Source organism: Ovis canadensis, chromosome 4, assembly GCF_042477335.2.
Source record: "Ovis canadensis isolate MfBH-ARS-UI-01 breed Bighorn chromosome 4, ARS-UI_OviCan_v2, whole genome shotgun sequence".
Lineage (NCBI taxonomy): Eukaryota > Metazoa > Chordata > Mammalia > Artiodactyla > Bovidae > Ovis > Ovis canadensis.
Window position 1 is genome coordinate 133593744 of NC_091248.1, and position 18273 is coordinate 133612016.

The window sequence follows — 18273 nt, forward strand, 5'->3', positions numbered from 1 at the left end:
CCAGATGCTGAAACAGGCCGAGCCCAAGGTTGGGGGTCAGGACAGAGGATTCAGGTCAGGTGGACTCTGCCCTCTGCCCAGCCCAGCCCTGGGGGCAAAGGGCCAGAGAGTCTACAAACAAGAAGCGAGGTGGGCACAGTGTGCAAGGACGGGGGTGGTCCCGGGGGAGGATTGGCCGCTCGTCACCCTTCAGTAGCACGGAGGCCACCAGCTGGGCTGCACCCGGCTGTGGTGCGCCCCATTGTCCTGGGGAGCCAGGTGGGAGCCGAATGCCATCCTCTGAGGTGCCTTGGTGCCCGGGCAGCCTTCTCCCCAGGGCACGATGTGCCCGCTCCAGGGCGCTGTGACGTCTGGGGCCACTCGCCCGGAGCGACCCTCATCCCACCCCCACCGGCGTCCTGATGCCCGGCCTGTGAGCGCTCCTCGAATGTCACCCCAGGCTTCCTAACTCGGTGACGTGAATTCACGCTTGCACACATCCCGTGTGAACACTGGAGACCGCTGTGGGCAGCGTCCGCCGTCCGTCCACGAGCTGTTTTCCTGGCCTTCCCGAGGGGTGTGGGGCCAGTCTGCTCTGGTCCACTGGGAGCAAGCTGCCCTCGCGATCTGCATGTCCGGGGGATAAATGTGTACTGGGGGCACCAGGTGAAGGGAAGAGCAGGCTCTGGGGTGGTGGGGGGCCGCACTCGGGCCTGCCCCTCGGTGGACCAAGGCCCCCTGCGTGGGTGTCCCCACAGGGGCTGCCCTGGGAGGTCCACTGCCTGAGTGTGCCCTTCGGGCTGCTGACGGCCGCACCCCACGTGAATCAGGGCTGCCCGGCTGGGTGGGGCCCCAGACTCCATGACCTAATGGCGTTGTCTCTAATTGTGGCTGCAGGTCTGCTGGGCACACAGGTGGGCATCGGAGCCCCGCCCAGCCCAGGGGTGGGGGCCGTTGTTCCCAGACTGTTGGCTGCCGCCCCCACCCCCCTCCGGGCCTGGAGTTTGAGCTACCTGTTTGCAGCTGCCCCAGTCTCTCTGATGACGCCTGGTTGGCAGGGCCCTCAGCCAGTCACTCTGCGTCCCAGGGCCTCGCCCTGGGTGTGGTCAGAGTTCTCGAAGCGTGGTCAGATGAACAAGGGCCTGATACAGCTGAGGAGGGCAGGGAGCAATGACCACAGGGAAAGGACCATCCCTGGGTGGGGCGTCCAGCATCCCGAATTCCTGACAGTCTTCATCCCCAAGAGTCCAGGGCGGGAGGTCAGAACACCTGAGAATTTCCATGTATCTAATGTTGGTTGCTTAAAATGACTGAATCATTTTCCTATGATAGGTTGTGTTGAAAGTTTGAGGGCCTGGGACTTCCCATGGTCCAGTGGTTCGTTAAGGCTCTGGGCTTCAAAGGCAGGGGGCCTGGTGTTCCATCCCTGGTCAGGGGACTAAGATCCCACATGGCTCTCAGTGCCCGCTCCCCCTCTCAGGAAAATAAAGTTTGGTGGCTTTTCTGATTCCTTTATGTATTTACTGTTTGGGCTGCCCTAGATGGCTTGTGGAATCTGAGTTCCCCAACCAGGGACTGAGCCCAGGCCCCCAAGCAGTGAAAGCACCTGGAAGTTCCCTTTGCTACTTTAAAAAGATATGATAATAAATGCACCGTTCTCTGTGAGTTAAAACAGCTCTGGCCAACTTGGTAGACTCCCTTTATTGCTCTTAAAATACTTGCAACACTTCTCAGACCCTCTTCATCACTGTGGATGTTTAGAGAGTTCTGTTTAAGGAGGAAAATTAAGTCCGGGACAACGTGATGAAGACCTGGACCCCCGCCCCAAGGACGCTGCTCCTCAGCACGTCCCGCAGGGTTTGAACGGAGCGCTGTGCCTGTATGCTGACTGTGCTGGAGTTTGTGGGCAGGAATGACTCATGAGCCTGCAGGCATCTTCCGCCCTGCCAGCGGCTCGCAGGGAGGCTGCGTGGACCTCTCCCATGTGATGCAGCCGGTTCCAGAACCTGCCCACACCGCCGTCCCCTTTCCCAGCTGTGACGTGACTCCAGGGGCTTCCCCAGCTGGCAGCATCTCTGGGTTGATTAGTAAGCTCTGATTCTTCAGGAGAATGATCATCTGTTTTCCCGTCTTACCGATTTCTCCTGGGATTCAAAAATACATGTGAATTTCCTGAGAACTCCTGGAAGGAAGTCCTGCTTCCGGGGAAACAGGACTCAGTCAGGCTTGCCTGGCCACTGGCTGGCTTTCGCAAGTCGGCCAGCAGGTCTCTGAGGCCAGCACCCTGTGGGCAGAGCAGCTTGGGCACAGCCTGGGGGCCGCAGGGGGAGGGGTGGGGGCCGCAAAGGACTCTAGACTGGCCTTTAGGTCCCTCCTGGCCGGGGGCTAACAGTACTTCTCTCGGGAGTAATCAAAAAAGTGGGTGTTGAGACATCTATTTGGCACATGGAAGAAAAGAGACCTTTTTTATAGTTTTTCTGTGTATTCTTGCCATTTCTTAATCTCTTCTGCTTCTGTTAGGTCCTTGCCATTTCTGTCCTTTATTGTACCCAAACTTGCAAAAATTGGTATCTCCAATTTTCCTGAAGAGATCTCTAGTCTTTCTCATTTTATTGTCTTCCTCTATTTCTTTGCACTGATCACTTAGGAAGGCTTTCCTGTCTCTCCTTTTTATTCTCGAACTCTGCATTCAGTTGGGTATATTTTTCCCTTTCTCCCTTGCCTTCCGCTTTTCCTCTTTCCTCAGCCATTTGTAAGGCCTTTCCTTAGCACCTTAAGTCTTTCTTATCTCGTTGAGACACCAGGGCTCCAGAGCCCCACTGCATGTGGGATCTAGTTCCCAGGTCAAGGATCAAACCCAAGTCCCTGTCCTGGAAGGCAGATTCTCAACCACTGGACCAGGGGTGTCCAGCATGTTAGGTCTTAATTTGGGGACAACACTTAACTTTCAAAGTTGACAACAAGGGAGGCCGACCTGTTCCAAGCTTGATGGGGCCTCACGAGGCAGAGGTTTTACAGGGACACATCACTGCGTGCACACACATTTATCCATCGGGGTGTCCAGTTGTAGAAGCCTGAAGACCACCGGCCAGACCAGGAGCAGCAGAGCCTGTCACCCACGGGTCCCTGAGAGTGCCTGGCCCTGGTGTGGGGTCCCCGGCTGCTGTTGTTCAGGTGTTCAGTTATGTCTGACTCGTGGCCACCCCGTGGACTGCAGCCCGCCATGCCTCCCTGTCCATCACCGTCTCCCCGGGCGGGGTCACCAACTGAGGCAGGCAGGGGCTCGGGCAGGGCTGACAAAGAGGAAGGAAGCCTGCGATGAGACCCCGCGTCAGAGGGAGTTCACTTCCCTGAGGCAGAGAAAGGGCTTCTTGTTTGCCGCCTCCTCCCCCACACGCCCCGTGGAGGAGGAGAGGGCAGAGCTCACCCAAGTGACCAGGGCAGGCGCTCGGGCTGGCGGAGGGGCCTGAGGTCTCCTCTGAGCTTTGCCCCCAGCGAGTCCCTATCTGTTACCAAGGCGGGGGCTGTCCCAGCACCCGCGTCCCTCCTCAGGAGACGGAAACCCCGGGGGCTAAGCGGTACACGGACAATTGTAGATTTTTGCTGGGCCACCGCCTGGAGGGGACGTCCGGGAGCCCGGCCCACGGAGCGGTCAGTGCCAGCCGCACGGAGACCCAGAGAGGACGCGGTCCCGGGTCCCAGGACGGCCCCGATGCCACCCGGGGAAGCAGGCCCGTCCCAGCCCCAGGGCGCGGGACAGGCATCCTGAGGGGCCCGCTTGTCCTGCCTGAGGCTCCTCACACGCAGGCCTTTCTCTGGGGATCCGGGGCCTCCTGCCAGGCCCCTCCCGACCCGCTCGCTGGGGGAGAGCCGCTCCTGCGCTCCCGGACCGGCCCGGCCCGGCCCTGAAAGGCCGCTCTGTCTCCCTGAGGCAGAGTCGGCGCCTGGACGGCAGCCGGGCGGGAGGGGTGGGAGGTGCTGGGCGGGGTCTGGAGGGGCGGGGTCTGGGGGATGGGCGGGGCGGGAGGGGTCTGGAGGAGGGGCGGGGGCGGGCGAGGAGGGGCGGGGGCGGGCGAGGAGGGGCGGGGGCGGGCGAGGAGGGGCGGGGGCGGGCGAGGAGGGGCGGGGGCGGGCGAGGAGGGGCGGGGCGGGGCGAGGAGGGGCGGGGCGGGGCGGGGCGAGGAGGGGCGGGGCGGGGCGGGGCGATGGGGGCGGGGCGTGCCCCCCGCAGAACCGGCCTCGAGTCCACCACGGCCTGACCGGGCTCCCTGCCCACAGTCCTCACCCACCTGAGGCCTCCAAGGCTCCCGGAGGAAATGCAAATATTCCCGGAACCAGGGCGAGCATCCAGGGCAGCCGGTAACCTGGTACACGCCTGTGGCCTGGAGGGCGGCCCGAGGACAGGGTCAGGCGCGCCCTTGGGCGCCCCTGCGTGAGGAGCCGCGCGGGAGGTGCAGGGGAAAGGCCAGGCCCGACCTCCGGCCTCCGGGTGGGCGCGGGCCCCCCGCACCAGGGTCTTAGCCTTGAGGACCGTGCATCCGTCTGTCTGTCCGTCTGTCTGTCCACCCTTCCGTCTGCTCTGGGATGAGGATGCGAGAGGGCCCGCGGGTGCCACTGCCAGGCGCTCAGAGCGGCTGAGTGACAGTCACCTGTCGTACCTGGCGGTCACCTCGCACCTGCTTGGCGCCCACCAGTGTGAGCTCTGCAGCGTCTGGGGGAGGCCTCCTCCCTGGCTGCCCCGCTGGAGGAGAAGGGGAGCCGGCAGGGCCTGTCCTGGGTGGAGAGAGCCCCAGGGGGACAGTCTAAACAGATTCCCCGGGGTGTTCAGCCTCAGCGGGGAAGGGAATCCTGACTCTGCCTTGAGGTGAACCCTGGGACAGACGCTCAGTGAGAGAAGCCAGAGGCGAAGAAAAATATTGTCTGGTTCCACTTGTACGTGGTCCTGGGGTTGTCAGGACCTAGAGACAGACAGAAGGCGGGGCCTGGGGAAGGGGGTAGGGGGGCAGGAGTGTTCTGTTTGATGCAGACGGTTCCGGAAATCCTGCAGGGATGGTGGCTGCACAGCCGTGTGACTCCGGGACTTCCCTGGGGGTCCTGTGGTAAGACTCCATGCCCCCAGGGTGGGGGGCCCAGGGTTCGATCCCTGATCTGGGAGCTGGGTCCCACATGACACAGCAAAGACCCAGCACAAAGAAACAACGTGACCCTGAGCTGCGCGCTTAAAGCTGGCGACAGTGGTGAACTTTATGTTGTGAGCATTTTCACTACAATCCGAAAAAGAAAAGGAATCCAAAAGCGAAGGTAAAAGACACATCAGCAGCCAAGAGATAAGAGCAGAGACAGGTGCAGGGCTGGGGGCAGGAGGCAGCGCCCGGGGAACCTGCCGGCGCAGGCCTGCCCCTCCCAGCTGGCCTCCCGGGAGGCTCCGTGGGCAGGCGTCTGAGGTTGGCATGGCCCGTAGATAAGGGACAGACAGTGGCTGCCTCGGGGTGGAGGACTCATTCGTGCTGTTTGAATATTTACTGTGGGCCAGTGTTCACATCGTGATTTAAAACATTGGTTTTAAAGGGACGTAAAGCATCCCCAGGTAGTCCAGAGGTCAAGACACCACACTGCCAAAGAGGGCGCAGGTTTGGTCCCTGGTCAGGGAGCTAACAAGTCACGTTCCATGTGGCTAAGTAAATAAAAAGGGCTTCCCGGCGGCTCAGCTGGTAAAGAGTCAGCCTGTAATGCAGGAGACCTGGGTTCAATGCCTGGGTGGGGAAGATCCCCTGGAGGAGGACATGGCTACCCACTCCAGTATTCTTGCCTGGAGAATCCCATGGACAGAGGAACCTGGCGGGCTACAGTCTGTGGGGTCGCAGAGAGTCAGACACACCTGAGCGACTAACACTTCCACTTTCACTTTCAAACCAAAGACACACCTAAGGGTAAAGGTTAAGGTGCTGGTTGTTATGCGCAAACCTTTTCTTTGTCCCCAGACCTTCAGTGAAGGGCAACGCGAGCTCCCCATGACCCCGTGTGAGTGTGCAGGGAGCGTGCGTGTACAGGAATGGGAGTGTGCACACGTGTGTGCCAGTGTGTGTGTGTGTCTGTGGCACCACTGGCTCCAGCAGGCCTGGAGAACCATCCACGGGGCACGGGGCGCTCACACGCCTGTGAGTTGGGCAGCTTCCCCTCACTGTGGCCCCAGAGCCTGGACACACCATGCCGGCTCTGCGGAAGGCTGGGCCTTGGCCGAGGGGCACCGGGCCGCAGGCAGGAAGGGCTGGGAGGCCCAGCCGCAGCTCCGGCCCAGGTGAGCGCTGGGCGAGGCCGGGATCTTCGGGCTTAGCCCTGGGTGTGGACGGCAGGGTGGGGCTGCCCAGTGACCAACCCCAGGGCAGGCCCCAGAAAGCCCCGGGCCTGCATCGGATGGTGGCCAAGGTCCCTGTGGGCGGGAGGGTCAGCCTGTGCCCGCGGCATGGTTGTGCCCGCCGTCAGCAAGTGAACCTGAAAGAAGGCAGGAAGGGGCGCCTGCCTTATCAGGACTGCTGGCCCAGCCTCCCCTGTGCCTGTCTCGGGCCACGTGCCCCCAGGAGCTTCTGGGCACAGTCGGCCGTGACTTCCACTCAAAAGCCCGCCGGAACCTTCTGGAAACGTTCTGATCGTGGTGGAGCTGGGCCAGGTGAGCGCACTGCTCCAAGGGTGCGCTAGCCCTTCCCGGGGCAGGACCTTCATCCCCACCCCCCGGACACAGAAGTGACAGGAGTCCATCTCCTGAGGGGTGTCCGTCCAGCCCCCTCCGTTAGGGTCACCTCTCCAGGTGCAGAAGGCAGAAATGTCAGAGAACCAAAGCTGAGTCACGGATCCCAGCGTAAGCACCCCGCCCGGAACTGAAACCGTCCGTCGCTCAGCCGTGTCCGACTCTGCGATCCCGTGGGCTGAGCCCGCCAGGCCCCGCTGTCTGTGGGACTCTCCAGCCCAGAAAACGGGTGGGGTGCCATGCCCTCCTCCAGGGTATCTTCCCAACCCAGCGATCGAACCCGGGTCTCCTGCAAAGCAGGCAGACTGTTTACCATCCGAGCCACCAGGGAAGCCCCATCACCAGACTGAAAACTGTCTCCGCTGCCGTGAGTCCGTCAGCCCTCCTCTCCACCCAGCCCCCATCGTCGCGTCCCAGCCTCATCCGTCAGCTGTCTGTTCGAAGGCCGCCTCTTGGGCATCTGGGTGCAGGTGGGCCACACCGGCTGCAGGACACGGGGCAGACGGAGCCCCTGACCTCACGTGTGGACCCTAAGTCCGCGTTCCACAAGCAGGGTTTAAGTGAGAGCTCTGAAAGATGCCACGAAGGAAGTCCGCGGTCCCAGCCCAGCTGGGCAGAGCCCGAGTCCACTCACCGGACGAGCAGCAGAGCCCACCCCCTGCCCCTGGGTTGCAGTGCAGAAAGCTGCAGTGTTTGCTGCAGCCCACCGAGGAGATGGGGGTTCAAAAGACCCAGACTCCCAGAAGGCCCTTGGGAGGGTTTGAAGGCGATGCCTGGGGTGAGGGTTGTTGCTCGCGCACTCCCTTCCACCTGGCTGGGGGGAGGGGACAGGTTGGTGCTCCAGGAACCTCAGTCATCAACCTTCTGGGGTCCTGTGCTTGTGGTCAGCGGTGGTCACGGTCAGACGCATGCCTCGGGCTGTCACGCAGGTCCCCTGAGGAGTTTTGAGCGCGGCAGAGGAACTCGGTTTCCGGGGATCCTGGCTTCGTAGCAGCCTGCGGAAGTGCTGGCAATCTGGACTCTGGGAAGTGAGGAGCTGGCCGTGGAGTGGCAGGAGGGACGGGGAGGACGGCTGCAGGCCCGGGCAGCCGCTCAGGGGAGGGGCAAGGCCGGGACAGGACGCTGGGTGGCGCTCCCTGGCCTGGCCGGACCTCGACCTCGGGGGAGCCTGGCGGTGAGCAGGGCCCGCTGGCAGAGTGGACTTGGGCATCGGGTGCTGAGCTGCGCTAACCCACCCCAGCCCCGCCCAGGGCCCAGCTGACCTGTCCCCCCCCGCTCAGGGCACGGCTGCCGGGCTGGGAGAGTCCACTTCACATGGGGAGTCCCTGGAGGACAGCCGGGCCACCCGCCCCAGGAGCGATCATTAAATCCCCTGTTTAAAGCACTCGCTTTAACTCCCTTGATCCCAGAAGGGCGTGTCCGTGCCCAGAGGCCAGGCGGGAGTGCGAGATGGACGCCTCTCTGCGTCCACGGGCAGCACAGGTGTGCAGAGTCGGTGGACCCCTGCCCCACCCCCCGCCCCCAGCCCTGCCTTTCTCTTGCCCCTTCCGCCCAAGTCTCCTAACAACACCAGAGGACCTGCGATCGCCTTGCGGTTCCCAGGGCCGAGCTGCACAGTCACCCGTGGTGGGGAGCCATCGACGCCCGCCCTGAGGGCGCTGTCTCATCCTAGCTGCGCGTGGCCTCTAAGCTCCCTGACCAGGGTCCCGCCTGTGCCCCCCAGTGCGGAGACTGCGGAGTCTTGACGGCAGGGCCGCCACGGAAGTCCCTGAGGGCACTATTGCTCTGTCCCCGCCCTGTTGGCGAACTGGGAATCCCCCAGAGATTGCAGAGGGAGTTTCTGTGAGAGCAGAAAGCAAAACTGAAAAGAAGTTCCAGCAGGACTGCTGAGAACGCCCTGGGGCCATTTTCCCTGGGCCGGAGGTCCTTCTCCCAGGCCGGCACCCAGGAAGGGAGAGACTCCCTCGTGACCTGGGTTTGTTTCCGGTTGACCCTTTGAGTCACCTCCTGCTGAGCAAGGGCCACGTGGGGTCTGCCCTTGGTCACGTCTCGGCCCCTGGGACCTACAGCAGAACGCTGTCACCCTGCTAAGGCAGTTACAGGGGAGCCTCTGCTCACAGCGAAAGCCAGGCCCCAAGCGGTCACCCGCCCTCAGGCCCAGGGCACCTGACCTCGCCGGAGGCTCGGCCTCCCCAGGGACGTTCCCGCGTCCACCAGCCTGTAATCCCGGCGGCCCAGCGGGGTCATCTGTCCTGAAGCCGCTCCGTCCCCGAGGAAGACAGTCCTGCCTTTCTCTCGCTCAGGGCTCCTTGCTCTGCCTTCCCGCTGCCTAAGACGACGACCCACTCTGTGCGGCCTCCCGCAGAGCCTCCTGCTCACCAGATGGGGTGCGGCCGTCCGCGGAGCGCTTCACAGAGCCCGTTAGGTCTGGAAACTCCCGGGACATCCCCGGGCTCCAGCGGTCACAGCTCCTTGCTTCCACTGCTGGGGCCCAGGCTCCACCCCTGGTCGGGGGACTAGGACCCCCCTCAAAAGAGGACACCCCCCACCTCCGCAAAAAAAAAAAAGATCTTCAAATGTATTGGGTCGAACAATAGGTGTTTTAACAATATTTATCTTTGAAGTTGAACACAACAGGTGTCGTCTTCCATTTTCTGACTGTGGGGACCACGTTTGACTCCAAAACCTGACCGGGGCCCCTCCAGCAGCAGCAGCTATGATTTGCTTGCTTATAGACCGGAGGGAGTTCAGGAGCGTCTGCCGTGGCCTTCAGTCTGTCCGTCAGTTGCGCGCGTGTGTCCGTCTCGCTTCTCTAGCAGCCATGCTTTCCGCCGACGCCCGGGTCTGCACGGGTGTGCGCCCAGGTCACGCCCGGGTCTGCTGCGTGCGCGATGCCCAGGGTGGCAGCCCACCAGGAGGGGCCCCGCCCTGGGAGGTGCAGCCTCTGCGTTCTGGGGAATTGAACTGTGTCTCCAGAAAGACGTGCTGATGGCCCTGGACTTGTGAATCCTTGCAGACGCGATTACGGTGAGGTTGCACTGGAACAGGGTGTCCTTGTAAGGAGGGGGATTTAGAGCCACAGGGAGAAAGCCCCGAGAGAGGCGGAGACCGCAAGGATCGCTAGACGGACCTTTGTTGGCAAAGTAATGTCTCTGCTTTTTAATATGCTGCCTAGGTTGCTCATAACTTTCCTTCCAAGGAGCAAGCGTGTTTTAATTTCATGGCTGCAATCACCATCTGCAATGATTTTGGAGCCCCCCTCAAAAAAAGTCAGCCACTGTTTCCCCTGTTTCCCCATCTATTTCCCATGGAGTGATGGGACCAGATGCCATGATCTTCGTTTTCGGAATGTTGAGCTTTCAGCCAACTTTTTCACTCTCCTCTTTCACTTTCATCAAAAGGCTCTTTAGTTCCTCTTCACTTTCTGCCATAAGGGTGGTGTCATCTGCATATCTGAGGTTATTGATATTTCTCCCGGCAATCTTGATTCCAGGTTGTGTTTCTTCAAGTCCAGCGTTTCTCATGATGTACTCTGCATATAAGTTAAATAAGCTGCCACATAACATTGAGCAGAGTTTCCTCTGTGATACACTAGGTCCTTGAAGTGAAGTGAAGTGAATTGAATTGAAGTCGCTCAGTCGTGTCTGACTCTTTGCAACCCTGTGGACTGTAGCCCACCAGGCTCCTTTGTCCATGGGATTCTCCAGGCAAGAATACAGGAGTGGGTTGCCATTTCCTTCTCCAGGGGATCTTCCCAACCCAGGGATCGAACCCGGGTCTCCTGCATTGCAGGCAGACGCTTTATCCTCTGAGCCACCAGGGAAGCCCATAGTAGGTCCTTGTTGGTTATCTATTTTAAATACAGCAGTGTGTATCTGTTCATCCCAAACTCCCTAACCGTCCCATCTCCCCATCCTTCCCCCCAGCAACCGTAACTTAGTTCTCTAAGTGTGTGGGTCTGTTTTTCTTTTATAAGTGAGTTCATCTGTGAGTGTGTGCGCGCATGGTTCAGTCGTGTCTGGCCCTGTTCGACCCCATGGACTGTAGCCCGCCAGGCTCCTCTGTCCATGGGACTCTCCAGGCAGGAACTCTGGAGTGGGGTGCCACGCCCTCTCCAGGGGAGCGTCCTGACCCAGGGATCGAGCCCAGGTCTCTTTTGTCCCCTGCACTGGCAGGCGTGTTCCTCACCCCTGGCACCATCTGGGAGCCCAAGTTCATTTGTACCGCTTTTTTTTTAGATGCCACATCCAAGGGGTGTCATACGATATTTCTCCTTCTCTGTCTGACTTACTTCAGTCAGCGTGACACTCTCTAGGTCTATCCATGTTGCTGCGAATGGCATCACTTCATTCCTTTAACGGCTGAGTAACAGTCCATGGTACAGACGTTCCACGTCTTCCTTATCCAGCCCTCTGCGGATGGTCCTTCTGAGCCCTAGCTATTGTGGACACGGCTGCAGTGAACGCTGGGGTATGCGTGCCTGTCTGAGTCATGGTTTTCTCTGGATATATGCCCGGGAGTGGGATTGCTGGATCATTTTTAGCTCTATTTATTTTTTTTAAGGAACCTCCATGGTGGTTGTCCAACTGGCTGTAAATCAGAGGGCCTCCAAGATGCCCTCCTCGGATTCAATTCGTCTGCTAGGTCAGCTCACAGAGCTGAGGAAGACTCGCTTAACTTCCTGGATTTCCAGCTTACTATATAGGACACAGTCAGGTGAAGACCCCTCGACGGGACGTGGGCACAGGCTTTTCTATCCCTGAGACACACGCTTCCAGCCCCCTTGCTCGCCAACCGGCCTGCCCCTGCCCGGGACTTCTGGGTTTTATGGAGCCTTGCTTCCCAGGATGACTGACTGGCTCCTCAGCCTCTGTGATGGATTCGCACTCACCCACTCTTAGCTCAGGTGGCTGGGACGGGGTGGAAAGTTCCAACCCTGTAACCACTGAGCAGATTCTCCCTGGAACCAGCCCCCACCCCTGGGTGGCATCCAAAAGTTCCCTTGCCCGGTGCATTGTCCAGAAGTGAGGACAAGAGACAGACATTATCCCATCCCTCAGGAAATTCCAAGGGCTTGGGAGCCATGGATGGTGTGGACGGCTGGTCCATAGCCGTCAACTCTCAGCCCACCTCCCCAGAGTCAGCCGGGTGCTGTGGGATTGTGGTTTGTTTCTTTTTACTGCTGGGCGGTGCCCAAGGCTCGTGTGCCAGTGACCTGCTGAAGGGCTGGGCTGCTCCAGTTCACTGCATTTATTTCTGATGAGTCAAGGTGCTGTGAGCCTCTGTGTACAGGTTTCCCGGTGAACAGTTAGCCCTTCTCTCAAACAAACTCCAGGACAGCTTGGTTTTATAATCACTGAGAGCACTGGTGTTTGTTTATTTATTAGAGAAATAGGAAATCACTCAATGACAGGCTGTTATAAATACAGGCGCCATGCCAACTGCCCCTGCCGCGTGTATGGGCCCTGCTGTTCTCTGCTTTCTCTGCTTTACCCTGCTTTGCCGTCATGTGGACGGACCCCTGACCCTGGCAAAGGCTGGGGCTGCTGGGGGTGAATCAGGAGCTGCTTAGAAAAGGATTCGGACAAACTGAGTGGGAAGAGGGAAACCACACAGGCTCTGTCTGGTAGAGTCCTCGGCAGAACAGCTAGAATGTTGCTCATTCATTCTTTACACAGCCCTCCCTGTGCACCCCGACCTCCACGTGCGGAGAACTAGAGCTTGGCTGCCTCCTGTGTGCCTCCCGGCGCTGGGATGGATGTCGGCCGGGGACCCCGACTCCTCAGCTGCTCCCTGCCGCTCACGCTGCCTCGCCTGGGTGCTCCTCTGACTGTTTGCTCAGCGTCATCCCTGCGGGTCCTTCAACTGAGACCGCACGGCCCTGCCTCCCGCGGGGACAGCGGCTACAGCCCCGGAACCAAATGCAGTCAGACAGATCCCACACGGCCCTGGAGCCAGCGGCGGCTTTCCTACTTTCTTTTCATAAAGGGTTGCAAACTCCGGGAGGTCCTGAAGGCAGGGAAGCCCTGCGGCGCTGCAGTCCGCGGGGTCGCAAAGAGTCGGACACAACTGAGCAACTGAACAGCAACAACGTAAAGGATTGTAAAGAGGCGAAAGGACAGCAGAGACAGCAGAGGCCGCTTGTGGGCCCAGAGGGCTGCAGTGCCGCCCGGCCCTTCCCGGCACCGGGGTGGACCCCCTTCCCGGGCACCGGGGTGGCCCCCTTCCCGGGCACTGGGGTGGCCCCCTTCCCGGCACCGGGGTGGACCCCTTCCTGGCACTGGGGTGGACCCCTTCCCGGACGCCCTGGGGTGGACCCCCTTCCCGGGACACTGGAGTGGCCCCCTTCCGGGCACCAGGGTGGACCCCCTTCCCCGACACTCTGGGTGGACCCCCTTCCCCGACACCCCGGGGTGGACCCCGCCTCCTGCCGGTGGCAGCAGGACTCTCTCACTGCCGTGGAGACACGGGTGGTCCCTTAGGCCGCGGACCAAGGAGCACGGATGCGCCTGAGGAGGTCTGGAATCGGAGGTCTGGAATCGCCGAGGTGGGACACGCCCACATCCTAGACAGGGAGGCTGTAACAGAGAGGTGTGTGTCTGAAACAAAGCCAGCTCTAGGACATGTCCTGAGGGGTGAGCAGAACCTCAGCGCAAACAGTGAGACGTCACGCTGCTGAGTGACTCACTGGAAACCCCAGAGCTGGAGCAGCCGAGCAGAGCGCAGGCTGGTGATCGCGGCGGCCGCGCGGGCCGGAAGCCTCTGTCCCCTTTGCTGACGGAACAGGGCTGTGTGGGCGCCTCCCCGCGCCTGGCCGCGAGCACCACAGAGGGCGAGTGTCCCCCGAAGCCCAGGCCTCGGCTCAGCAGGGCTGCTTCCAGCTGGGGCTTGAAGGGCCACTCTGCGCCCTCTCAGCGTGCGTGTGCGGCTCTCCTCCCTGCAGCCTCCTCACCCTCCCTGGGCCTGTGTCCAAGTTTCCCGTCTGTGAAGGGACACCGCCATGCCGGGTAGGGTCACCCAAGACCCAAGGGGAGCTTCCCTGGGTGCTCAGCAGTAAGGACCCCGCCTGCAGTGCCGGAGACATGGGTTCAATCCCCAGGTTGGGAAGATCCTCTGGAGAAGGGAATGGCAGCCCACTGCAGTGTTCTTGCCTGGAGAGTCCCACGGACAGGGGAGCCTGGCGGGCTACAGAGGTGCAATGGGGTTGCAAAGAGTCAGGCTTGACTTGGCAACTGACAAACCACAGACCCGAGCACCCTAAGGGCTCAGGACCCCGATCACCCCTTGAAGACCTGTCTCCAGATACGGTCCCCTGAAGGGACTGGGGGTCAGGACTCCGGCATGTGACCCTTGGGGACGCAGTTCAGCACCAACACACAGCCTCAGTGGAAATGCTCGGTCTTTGCCTCTGAGGAAAAGTGGGGAGACCTTTGGGGAGATCCCTTTTTGACCACAAAAGAGGAAGTCGGAGAAAGCAGCTTAGTGAGCACCGATGGGACTGCATCTGAGGAGGCCGGACTGTCTGGTCCCCTGGTGGGGGGCGGGGATGGAGGAGAGAATGAAGGGCAGGGGAGCCCGCTCCTTGTCACCCCAACCCCCCAATTTCTCTGCCCCCACCCCCTAACCCCAACCCCCAACTTCCCTGCCCCCACCCCCTAACCCCAACCCCCAACTTCCCTGCCCCCACCCCCTAACCCCAACCCCCAACTTCCCTGCCCCCACCCCCTAACCCCAACCCCCAACTTCCCTGCCCCCACCCCCTAACCCCAACCCCCAACTTCCCTGCCCCCACCCCCTAACCCCAACCCCCAACTTCCCTGCCCCCCACCCCCAATCCAAACTCCCAACTTCCCTGCCCCTCGCCCCCTAATCCAAACCCCCAACTTCCCTGCCCCCTGCCCCCTAACCCCAACCCCCAACTTCCATGCCCCCCACCCCCTAACCCCAACCCCCAACTTCCCTGCCCTCACCCCCTAACCCCCCAGCTTCCCTGCCCCCGCGCCCCTCCTCCCCCTGGTGTTCTAGCCTGGAGAGATAACTGCGGTTCTGGAAACCAAACAGACTCAAGCATAACAACCCAGAGGCCACACACTCTGTTTGCTTGGGGTGTGCTCACCCGCGCTGGGGATGACAAGGTTGGGTTCTCAGAAGTCTGGGCCTCTGCTGACCACGTGGGCGCCTGGTGCGCTCGGTGAGCGTCCTGAGCGGTTTCCTGACTCGTCTGCTGGCTGGGTTTTGTCTTCTCCTGTTGACTTGGGCTCCTTTTCTTTTTTTTCTGGCCACACTGCACACACAGCTTGTGGGGTCCCAGTTCCCGGCCACCTCTGGAAGCATGGAGCCCTAACCCCTGGACCCCTGGGGAAGTCCTGACTTAGATCTGTATTTCTGGGTTTTAATCTATTTCCCACAATGCAGAAACGCACGTTCACTGTGAAACATGGGCAGCCTGTGCGCCAGGCCGGGACGCAGCTGCATCTCGTGAAGGTGGGGGCTGCGTGCTGGAGCCGTGAGCGTCGGGGCGAAGCCCTGATTTCTGCGGCTCCGGCAGCACCAGCATGTGCCTGGCCTGTGCGACGTGGCCTCTTAGCAGGGCTGGGGGCAGAGGTCGTGCACATCTTTGCTCCTGGCTGGGCAGTGAGCGCACACGGTAGGTTACTGATTCTAACACTTAGGTGCTGCTGTGTTGAGTAAAATCCAGATTCAGATCAGATCAGTCCCTCAGTCTTGTCTGACTCTTTGCAACCCCATGAATCCCAGCACGCCAGGCCTCCCTGTCCATCACCAACTTCCGGAGTCCACCCAAACCCATGTCCATCGAGTCGGTGATGCCATCCAGCCATCTCATCCTCTGTCGTCCGCTTCTCCTCCTGCCCCCAATCCCTCCCAGCATCAGGGTCTTTTCCAGTGAGTCAACTCTTCGCATGAGGTGGCCAAAGTACTGGAGTTTCAGCTTCAACATCAGTCCTTCTAATGAACACCCAGGACTGATCTCCTTTAGGGTGGACTGGTTGGATCTCCTTGCAATCCAAGGGACTCTCAAGAGTCTTCTCCAACACCACAGTTCAAAAGCATCAATTCTTCCGCGCTCAGCTTTCTTCACAGTCCAACTCTCACATCCATACATGACTACAGGAAAAACCATAGCCTTGAGTAGACAGACCTTTGTTGGCAAAATAATGTCTCTGCTTTTTAATATGCTATCTAGGTTGGTCATAACTTTCCTTCCAAGGAGTAAGCGTCTTTTAATTTCATTGCTGCAATCACCATCTGCAGTGATTTTGGAGCCCCCCAAAATAAAGTCTGACACTGTTTCCACTGTTTCCCCATCTATTTCCCATGAAGTGATGGGACCAGATGCCATGATCTTAGTTTTCTGAATGTTGAGCTTTAAGCCAACTTTTTCACTCTCCACTTTCACTTTCATCAAGAGGCTTTTTAGTTCCTCTTCACTTTCTGCCATAAGGGTGGTGTCATCTGCATATCTGAGGTTATTGATATTTCTCCTGGCAATTTTGATTCCAGCTTGTACTTCCTCCAGCCCAGCGTTTCTCATGATGTACTCTGCATAGAAGTTAAATAAGCAGGGTGACAATATACAGCCATGATGTTCTCCTTTTTCTATTTGGAACCAGTCTGTTGGTCCATGTCCAGTTCTAACTGTTGCGTCCTGACCTGCATACAGGTTTCTTGAGAGGCAGGTGGTCTAGTATTCCCATCTCTTTCAGAATTTTCCACAGTTTGTTGTGATCCACACAGTCAAAGGCTTTGGCATAGTCAATAAAGCAGAAATAGATGTTTTTCTGGAAACATCTATTAGTTTAAAAGAAAAGGAAGGAAGAGACCCCCTTTACGTGGATCAATCAGAACTGGCAGAGGCAGAGACAGAAAGCAGAGTGTTCTGGGCTGAGAGCGGCGCAGAAGTCCCGGAGTCGGAGTTGCTGCCAGAAAGCCGCACAGCCAGAGGATGTTCAGAGACCGTGAAGAGGGTGAGTTTCATGTATGTGAACTGGGTCTCCATGGAAAATCTAAACCTGAACCAAACTTGAGAAGGTGATGTGTGTTCGACATCCAGATGCTGTCCCCCCATCAAGGCTGCAGCGGTCCCCAGAGCGCTCGGAGCCCTGGTGCCGCCGAACTCACCGCTGCTGCCCCTCTGCTCAGCGGTGGTGTCTTGCTCCTGGGGGTGGTGGCCCTCCTCTGAGCACTGGGGGAGGTTCGTGCTTGTGTTTATGAGAGGGTCACAGGCTGGAGGGCCGGGGGTCTCCAGATGGAGGGAATAGGCTGCAAGTGTCTCTTCAAGTTCTGTGTTGCTATGACGACACCTGGTTCCACCTGAACTTACCCTTCCTCACACCTTGAGCTAACCAATGTGTTTTTCTTATGGAAATGTTTTCCTCAAGCTATGGTAACAAAACGATGTGTTTGCTTTGAAATTTGCCTTTCTTCAAAAGGTTTCCACCAAAGACTAACTTTTGACTGATAATAGCTCAAGAAACCAATGTTCATATCAGTTGTTTTATGGCCGGGGGATGACACAGCTCGTGACATCCTGTCTCAAAAATGCTTTTTGTGGGAGAGGGGCCTGCTGAAACCCTGTCAGCCTTGAGGTGTCTCTCTTAACTGATTAAGAGCTTTCTAACACCTGAAACAGCTTGCTGAAACTAGCATGGGGGCTCACTCCGTCCCCCTTCGGATGTCTATGCCAGAAGCTTTCCCAGTCCCCTTTTATACCTTAATAAAACTTGGCTACACAAAAGCTCTTGAGTGATCAAGCCTGGTCCCTGGTCCTGCAGCTAAATCTTCCTCTTCGGAGGTCGCGAATCCGACACTGTTCCCCGCGAGCTGTCATTTCCAGCCACTTGCATTTCTTCATGACTCACTGGATCCTTGCCCGTGGGGCTCCGGTGCGGAGCCTGGCTTCCACTGCCCAGCACCAGTGTCCTGCTCCGGCCGCCTCGCCGGTGGGCACTCCCCCAGGCTCCTGCCCTTCATCCCGTGGTTGGAACCCACCTTGTTCCCAGGCCCACTTTCCTGAGATGCCCCGGGCCTGGAAGGTGAGGCTGTGACAGCGTTCGTTGGTTTAAGGATTTCCTTGGCCCCCTCACCTTGTTCTGGTGTGTTCCAGAATGCATTTGAGTGTCTTCGAGCCATTCTGTACAAGAAGAGACTTTTCAAACAAGAGCTTCAGACTTTCACAGAATGCTAACAGCTATTCTTTGCAAAGATGTGTAAAAATAGAAATCATTTCAGTTGTGAGACTTCTGGAAAAGATTTAATATTGGTAACATGGAATTTCAAGTGGCCAGTGAAGACTCAGAGCAAGTGGGCGTGGTCACGGGGTGGATGTCTGCAGCCCTCCGGGTCGGTGGGAGTTGGCGGGAGCCGCCTCTGCAGGCTGGGGAGTGAGAGGGCAGGCCGTCCTCGGGCAGAGCGGGGCGCTGCCAGTTCCTTCCGGGAGCCCCTGGTGCCAGCCAGGCTGAAGGTGTCAGAGCAGGTCAGCCGCCCCGGGGTCGCCCCTGCCTTGGGCCAAACAGCGCAGGGCTGCGACC

General features: G+C 59.2%; 1 long non-coding RNA gene across 1 annotated transcript; it reads right to left on the minus strand.

Moving 5' to 3' along the window:
- Positions 1-1657: 1657 nt before the first annotated feature.
- LOC138439792 (uncharacterized) lies at positions 1658-3904 on the minus strand. The gene is made up of 3 exons (XR_011256807.1): positions 3781-3904; positions 2954-3272; positions 1658-2123 (listed from the first exon to the last, which is right to left on the minus strand). It is a non-coding gene; the product is annotated as an uncharacterized lncRNA (long non-coding RNA).
- Positions 3905-18273: the final 14369 nt, after the last annotated feature.